The sequence below is a fragment of the Rhipicephalus microplus genome, chromosome 2 (genome assembly GCF_043290135.1).
Source record: "Rhipicephalus microplus isolate Deutch F79 chromosome 2, USDA_Rmic, whole genome shotgun sequence".
In the NCBI taxonomy this organism is placed as follows: domain Eukaryota; kingdom Metazoa; phylum Arthropoda; class Arachnida; order Ixodida; family Ixodidae; genus Rhipicephalus; species Rhipicephalus microplus.
The window spans coordinates 246980695-246988112 of NC_134701.1; positions in this window are offsets into that span (position 1 = coordinate 246980695).

Consider the following 7418-nt stretch of genomic DNA (forward strand, 5'->3'; position numbering starts at 1 on the left):
CGTTTTTTGCGCTGCGCCGACAGTAGAGAGTTTTAGTGCTGGGTACGCAAGCTCTTGGGGCGTTGCGGGCGCACGGCGTTGCGTGCCCAACCCATACCCAACTGAAACGCAAGCCGCACGAAGGTCACACGCGCTCCCAGCGCCATAGTGTCTTAATTGTCGCGTAAGTATTATTTATGTTTACGATTTAAAATGGTAATTTAAACTTACATAGTGACATGAAGTAAACTAATTTCAATAAATCATTTTTAAATAATAAGACGCTTATCAACACGAAAAAAAAAACTTGTATGCGCCACACTTGCACGGAGGGCTCCAGCACGGGCCTCAAACAAAAGCGCACTGCCGACATTATTGTCGTATAATCGTTCGGCGGAGATGGTGGTCTTGTGAGCTCTGTATAGAGCCAGGCTGGGTTTCTTCTCCATAGCCGCCTGCCACATCGACGTCTCAGCTTCCTGCACTCTATTCCGTACTCCTACTGCCCATTTCCTTTCACTGTTCCCCATTAGGGAGCCTACATGAACGGCCGTGTTTAGGGTGATGTCAGCCTTTGACCCACTACATGCCGCCGCCCGCCAAAACACAATGTTGCCAGACAGCAATGCCGCGCTGTCGCCCCATCTTGGTGCCCGCACTGCGTCTACGCCCGGTTGCGTTTAGTTCTCAATAATACGGCGTCGAACGTTGCGGTAGCGTGTTAAACGCTGCCGGTGAAGCCTTAGAATGTCTGGATGCTGCGTACCGCTCTGCACTAACCACAACAGAAAGGGGGTGTGAATGTTCCGCTTCCCAGCGAGCCCTGGCCGACGACAACTATGGCTGGCTCAAGTGAAGCGAGACGGCTGGGAGCCCACCAGTGCGTCTCGTATTTGCTCTGTGAGTACTGCGTATTTCGTTCACTGTTTTTTCCTGCGGCACACGTATATGTGTTTCGCGGTGTTCGCGAATGAGTAGATAACCGAAGTTGTCGTTGCTGCGTCCACGCATTGCGAGTAGGAAGCCCACAAACGGGACGCGTTCGTACGGAGACGCGCTCGCTAGTCTGAGGTGTTGCCACGCTTGCGTTCGTGTCAGCGTAACCTCAGTATTATGTCGCAAGTGTTTGTGTGTGGGCTGCGCATTTCTTCGTGCGCTCACTTTGAGAACTGGGTCGCTTACCCGACCCTAAGAACCGCCGCTGTCAAAAGCCCAGGTGTTGTGTGTTGTTACAAGGGTGGCTGGCTCCAAAATGGCGGCGCACAAAAACTATGCTGAATTTGGTGGAAGCTGGCAACAGCGTGCCCCGTTGCCCGCTGGTTTTGGCTGAGTTTCTTGAAGGCACTTATTAAGATGTCTCCACCCTAAAAACGGCCGTTCATGTACGCTCACTATTTCCCATATAGAAACACCGCCATCCAGCGGACATTCCAAGGACTAAACGAGAGGTGGCACACGCACACTTTCTTACGGCTTGCGCTTCTTGTCTACTTCCCACCTTTAACCAACTCGAGTTCATGGTATATACTAGTTCACTGTATTCATGGCACTGTGGCCCAACCCTCGCCAAACCTTTCTAAAACCAAGAAGGTTACGACCAGCGAGTATAACGTAGCAACCTTTTACTGGCAGATAGAGCTCAATGTACATGCCAATGGCTGCATGGGAAATGAGACACAGGAGAATTCGGCTTTTACTTTCTTACGGCTTGCACTTCATACCTACTTCCGACCTTTAACTACCTCGAGTTCATTCATGGTATATACTAGTTCATTGTATTCATGGCACTGCGGCTCTACGTTCGCTAAACCTTTCTAAAACTAAGGTGGTTACACCCAGCGGGTATAACGTAGCAACCCTTTCCCTTCAGATAGTGCTCAATGTAGATGCAATGGCTGCTAATGGGGATCGCAGCGTGCACGTTAACTAAAATCCGAATGCTCATGTCTCTCATACCCCATTATCAGCTATTGGCATGTACATTGAGCACTATTTTTTGTTGTTCAACAACGCACAGAAGGAATCTCTCACCGGCACCACATTGGAGGTCAAAATGTTTGCAGGTCAAAGCGTAAAACAGGTTACATACTACGACGGGACGCGGGACGAACGGGTGCCGCTATAAGGAGCTTCGCCCCTTAAAAACGCGCGTTGCCGAGAGATCCGTAAGTATAAAACAAAAAAAAATTAACGCCGTCGCGCAAGACCACGATTTTGTTACGCGCGCACTGCATAGGAAGCAAGCGAAGGAGAACGACACCGCCTCGCCGCAACGGCAAAACTTTAAGCAGGAGCGCTCTCCTTGGGCGTGATTACTCTGATTAGATTTGCGGCGGTGAGGTTGATTAGGCGCCCCGCGCGCACCTCCAGAGCCGCCGCGCACATATGAAAGCTCGGCGCACATCTCTCGCTCTTAATCACCTTTCCTTACCTCCGTTCGTGTTACAGTTGGTCTAGATCTCTCTTTTATAGGCGAAGCTCCTAATAGCGGCACCCGTTCGTCCCTCGTAGCCGTTGTAGTAGTGTGTAACAAGTATAACATTTTGATCTCCACGGTGGTGCCGGGGCGAAATTTCTTCTGTGCGTTGTTGAACAATAAAAGATAGTGCTCAATGTACATGCCAATGGCTGCTAAGGTGGAATGAGAGACAGGAGCATTCGGCTTTTAGTCAACGCGCACGCTGCGAATGTTTTATTGTTCAACAACACATCAGAAGACAAGAAAGGGTTGCTACGTTATACTCGCTGGGCGTAACCTCCTAGGTTTTAGAAAGGGTTAGCGAGCATTGGGCCACAGTGCCATGAATACAGTGAACTAGTATATACCATGAACTCGGGGTGGTTAGAGGCGGAAAGTAGATACGAAGCGCAAGCCGTAAGAAAGTGTGCGTGTGCCTCCTTTCGTTCAGTCCTTGGAATGTCCGCTGTATGGCGGTGCTTCTATACGAGGAATATATGATGAAAAGATGCGAAACGGTGGTACTTGGAGTGTTGAATAGGTGGACGAACGGACACACAGACAGATGCATGGACGGACGCACGGATGGCTGCATGGACGAATGGACGCAGGAGCGGATGCATGGACGAACGTGCGGACGCACGAACAGACGTACGCACGGACGGGCGGATGGACACACGGGCGGCCACACAGACGCACGCATGGATGGACGGAAGCAAGAACGAATGGACGGACGGATGCTTCGCCCCACTATCCATCATTCACTCCATGGATATGTTGCCATTTTTTTTTATCCAAGCCATCGCGCACACGCATGCCAGCAACGCGCGCACACACAAAATAAGCAAAATGTGTTAACATACTAAGAATTTTACTAAAGTTCCGTCCGTCTATCATACTCGTGTGTACACTTTGAAGCACACACGTATACAGAAAGCGGCCGAGCAAAGCCCCATCACCTCACGAAAAGAACTTATTTCAGAATGTCGCTAATAAATGATATCAGGCCGTGGTGCAGAGCTCCGGAGAGAGAGAGAGAATAAACTTTATTGAAGAATTAAAATTACGTGACTAATCCCGGGTGGAGCCCTCTTGTAGAGCCCCACTGGCCACAGCGGCTCGCCGGGCCTGGTCTAGGGTCACCAGTTGGCTCCCCAGTGCCAGCTCGGAAAGCCGTGCCTCCCAAGACCACGTTGTGAGTGTTTGTAGTGAGCGCACCAACCTAGATACTGCATTGGCTGGCCGCTCGGTACATTGGTAGGTTATGTGTGTAAGTGTGGCTGTGTGGTTACTACACCATGGGCATACCCCTGTTGTGTATATCTGTGGAAAAATTGCGTGTAGTTTTGATATGTGGGGGTATGTGTTCGTTTGGAGGCGGCGCCAATCCCGGGCTTGTTGGCTGCTTAAGTTCGGATGTGGAGGGGCGTACGTGCGTCTTGTAAGGCGTTGGTTTTCCAATATCTGCCTGCTTGTTACACTTTGCTCTTCATGATGCCCTGTGAGGTGTCCTGAGGAGAGTCCTGCGTCTCGGCCAGTAAGTCCGCGAGCTACGCAGTTTGCCTCCTCGTTCCCCCCCAGGCCGTCATGCCCTGGGCACCAAGTGACGCCATGTGCCTCCATCAACATGGACCCCAAAATATCAGTGACGCACCTTGGAAGTGTGCCTCTAAGGTATAAGCGACATGCAGCTTGTGAGTCTGTCAAAATATACGCTGAGCGCCCCCTTCTTTCGGCTTCTCTGATTGCCAAGGCTATGGCTAGCTGCTGCCTCTGCGGTGGCACTTGATCTGGTGCGTAGGGACGCGCAGGCCACGACTTTGCTTCGGTTAGTCACTGCCAATGCATATGCTTGTTTTCTGGAGCCTAGTGGTGGCGCGGGATAAAGACTGACGTCGGTAAAGTAAGCGTCTGAGCTCCGGAAGTTTTAGCCGTCTGGTATTCTTTAACGTGCACTAACATCGCAGGTGATACGAGCAACGCGGGCCTCTGACCTATCGCTTCAGAATGTAACGGCGCCTTCTCCAGTGAGTACCATTTAGCGGCATAAGCTAGTTTGTAACGCGTATAGTTCATTCGTATAACAGCACAGACGCGAAACACGAGGCCAGTGAGACACAGTGGTACAAGATCGGTGAAAATTGAATCGGCGCTGCGGGTCGGTAAAGGTTTCAGCACGCCGTCCTGTGCCTTCTCGGTTTCTTCTTACGTTTTTGCGGCCATGCCTACGATTACTTCGAAGACAACCACCTGTACACACACCCACCTTCGTGCACAAACCTTTAATTGAGCCAACCAAGCTGCGAATTTCAAACGAAGCACACCTTACTCTCGTCTGTTACATTTCGTTTGTTAGTCATCGTCCATTACGTTTCGAGTTCAAACGTCACGGTCCCCTTGTCGTTCTGTATGATCTGTGTGTACAAGTGATATTTCATAATGTCAGGTTCGACACTGCAGTATCAAGCCAGGCAATTAACCAGGCGAACGTCCAGGTAGTTACCATAATGAAATGAGAAATGCTATCTATCAAGCTATAAGCGCAGCGAGAACTTCAATCGGGTCAGGAGCGAACGGGCGAATCATCGAGATAAACGTCCCCAAAAGTAGATAAGAATTCCCTAGAAAAAACGTTTTTTCCATGAAACAAAAGGCAAGAGACGCAATCGCCCTAGGGACATGACCGTTTCGCCGGCCGTCTCTAGGTGCCAGCAGGTCAATTGCCCAAGATCGAGCAAGCGGTACGGAAGTGTGTTAGTTAGCTCCCCGTCATTTCTGTGGCGAACCCTAATGACCGTACTTCGCATGTCAGTTGTTTTAAGCGCGAACTGCGCAGTATTATATGAGGACGCGCGCTAGCTGGTGTAGTCGAGGGAAGTTTCATGTGAGACTTTGTCGGGGTGTGGAGAAGCGGTGTTTCCCGCCTTTTTCGATAGCCGCTGTAGCCAGCTGTCGCGAGCGTTAATCTCCGTGTGCGTTAGCGTCATCATTCCCATCTTCTGAGGGAACAACTTCGTTGTGCTGTGACACAAGACCAAGGTGATTTAACTGTGTGTGTGTGTGTGTGTGTGTGTGTGTGTGTGTGTGTGTGTGTGTGTGTGTGTGTGTGTGTGTGTGTGTGTGTGTTTGTCGTTCGCTGTCGTCTGTCAGCCTGACCGTCTCTTGTCCCCCGGTCTTCCATCTGCTCGGATTATGACGCCGCCATCTTTCCACTGGTGAGTGACGCATCACGCTTTATATTCTAATCCTATGCAACAATTTGTAGAGTGTTCTACGTGATAAGAAACGCGTAGTCATGCAACGTTTCTCGGTGATTTCCCGTCGACGCTTTCTTACTGCTTGTGCAGCTTTAACGAAAACTTTTAGCCGGGAAAGGAACGAGGGACTCACGCAAGCGGGACGAAGTGCCGCCGTATCTTCCCGCCTTTTTTTCCCGCGCAATCATCGCACCATTTTATTTTCGGGCAGCTATTCTCCGGCATTTATTTGTACATTTATACACAACTATGACCAGCTCACTCGATCAAGTTACATTTATGCTGCGTCTTCAGAGCTTTGTTGTGAGGAAATGAGTTTTGACTTATTGATGCCGATCCTTACATACAGTGTCAGCTTTTTGAATAGCCCTACACCTGTCGGCGCTTATCGTGTATTGACGAAGGACTATCTATTCAAAGCCGCGTAGTAAATTTTCAGTTATCGATGTCGTTTTATTTTTTTTTATCTATTTTTCACTTAGATTCCCAAATTAGTTCACTGAAAATTTCAGAAGTTGGGTTTAGGTTGTCGCAGCTAATGGTTATCTGTGAGGCAGCTCAGGACAAGTGGGCTGCTTTGATTTTGCAGCATCAGGTGCAGATGACTACGAGCTCGTAGCACCTAGCGTGCTGCAGGACTTGGTTTAATGCGGCGGGCTGAGGGGTGTCCAATACCCAAGTGTGCTCGTGTTTGCACTTCGATGTGCACAGGTATGAAAAAAAATAAGAGAGGGAGGGGAACCTGCGCCGACATGACAATGCGGCCCCCGTCCCTTGCCGCCTTTTTCTGCGCACCTTTTTTTCACGCCCATTTTTCCCGCCAAAACGCCGCGCACGGTTTTTCGCGCCATCTCGTGTTTGCACTTCGATGCGCGAGAGCACAAGCGTTAGATAAAAGGAGGAAGTAGTGTTAACCAGGCCTGCTTGTTTACTTCTGTCGCAGCTAGAACGAAAAATCTTATATCCGAATAAAGAGAAAGAAGGGGGGGGGGGGGGGGACCCACGCCAGCATGACGATGCAGACCCCGCCCCTCGCCGCCTTTTCTGCGCGCCCTTTTTTTTTCGCGTCCATTTTTCCCGCCAAATCGCAGCACACTGTTTACCGCGGCATATATTTTTCATGCAGTGCTTTCCCGGCACTTATTTAAATATTTGTATTCTTTTAGGGCAATCTCACTCGACCAAGCTAGATTTCTGCTGCGCCATCGAATGTTTACTTTGAGAAAGTTAACACACCTTCTTTTTGTCGGCCAAATTGGGCGTGATTTGGGTGCACGTTAAAGAGCCCCAGGTGGTCGAAATTTCCGGAGCCCTCCACTACGGCGTCTCTCATAGTCATATGGTTGTGTTGGGACGTTGAACCCTACATATCAAATTGTGTGTTGCCGTTTTGGAAAAGCCGTGGATCTGTCGGCGTGTAGCGCATACTGACGAATGACCCTATGGACTCAAAAGCGCAGAGTAAATTTTTGTTGTCCGTGTCGATTTTTTTTCTTTTCCACTGAGGTCCTCCAGATGGTTCACTTTGTTGAAACATTTGTGAGATATTGGATTTATACTCGTTTGTTATAACTAATGATTATCTGCACGGTAGCATAGGTCAGGTGGGCTGAGTTGTTTTTGAAGCTGTTAACTACGAGACCAAGAGAGCGCGTGAACAGGTCTGGGTATTAAGGTGCGGGGGAGGGGGGTCTGACACACCTTTATGTGTGTACTATGTAGCT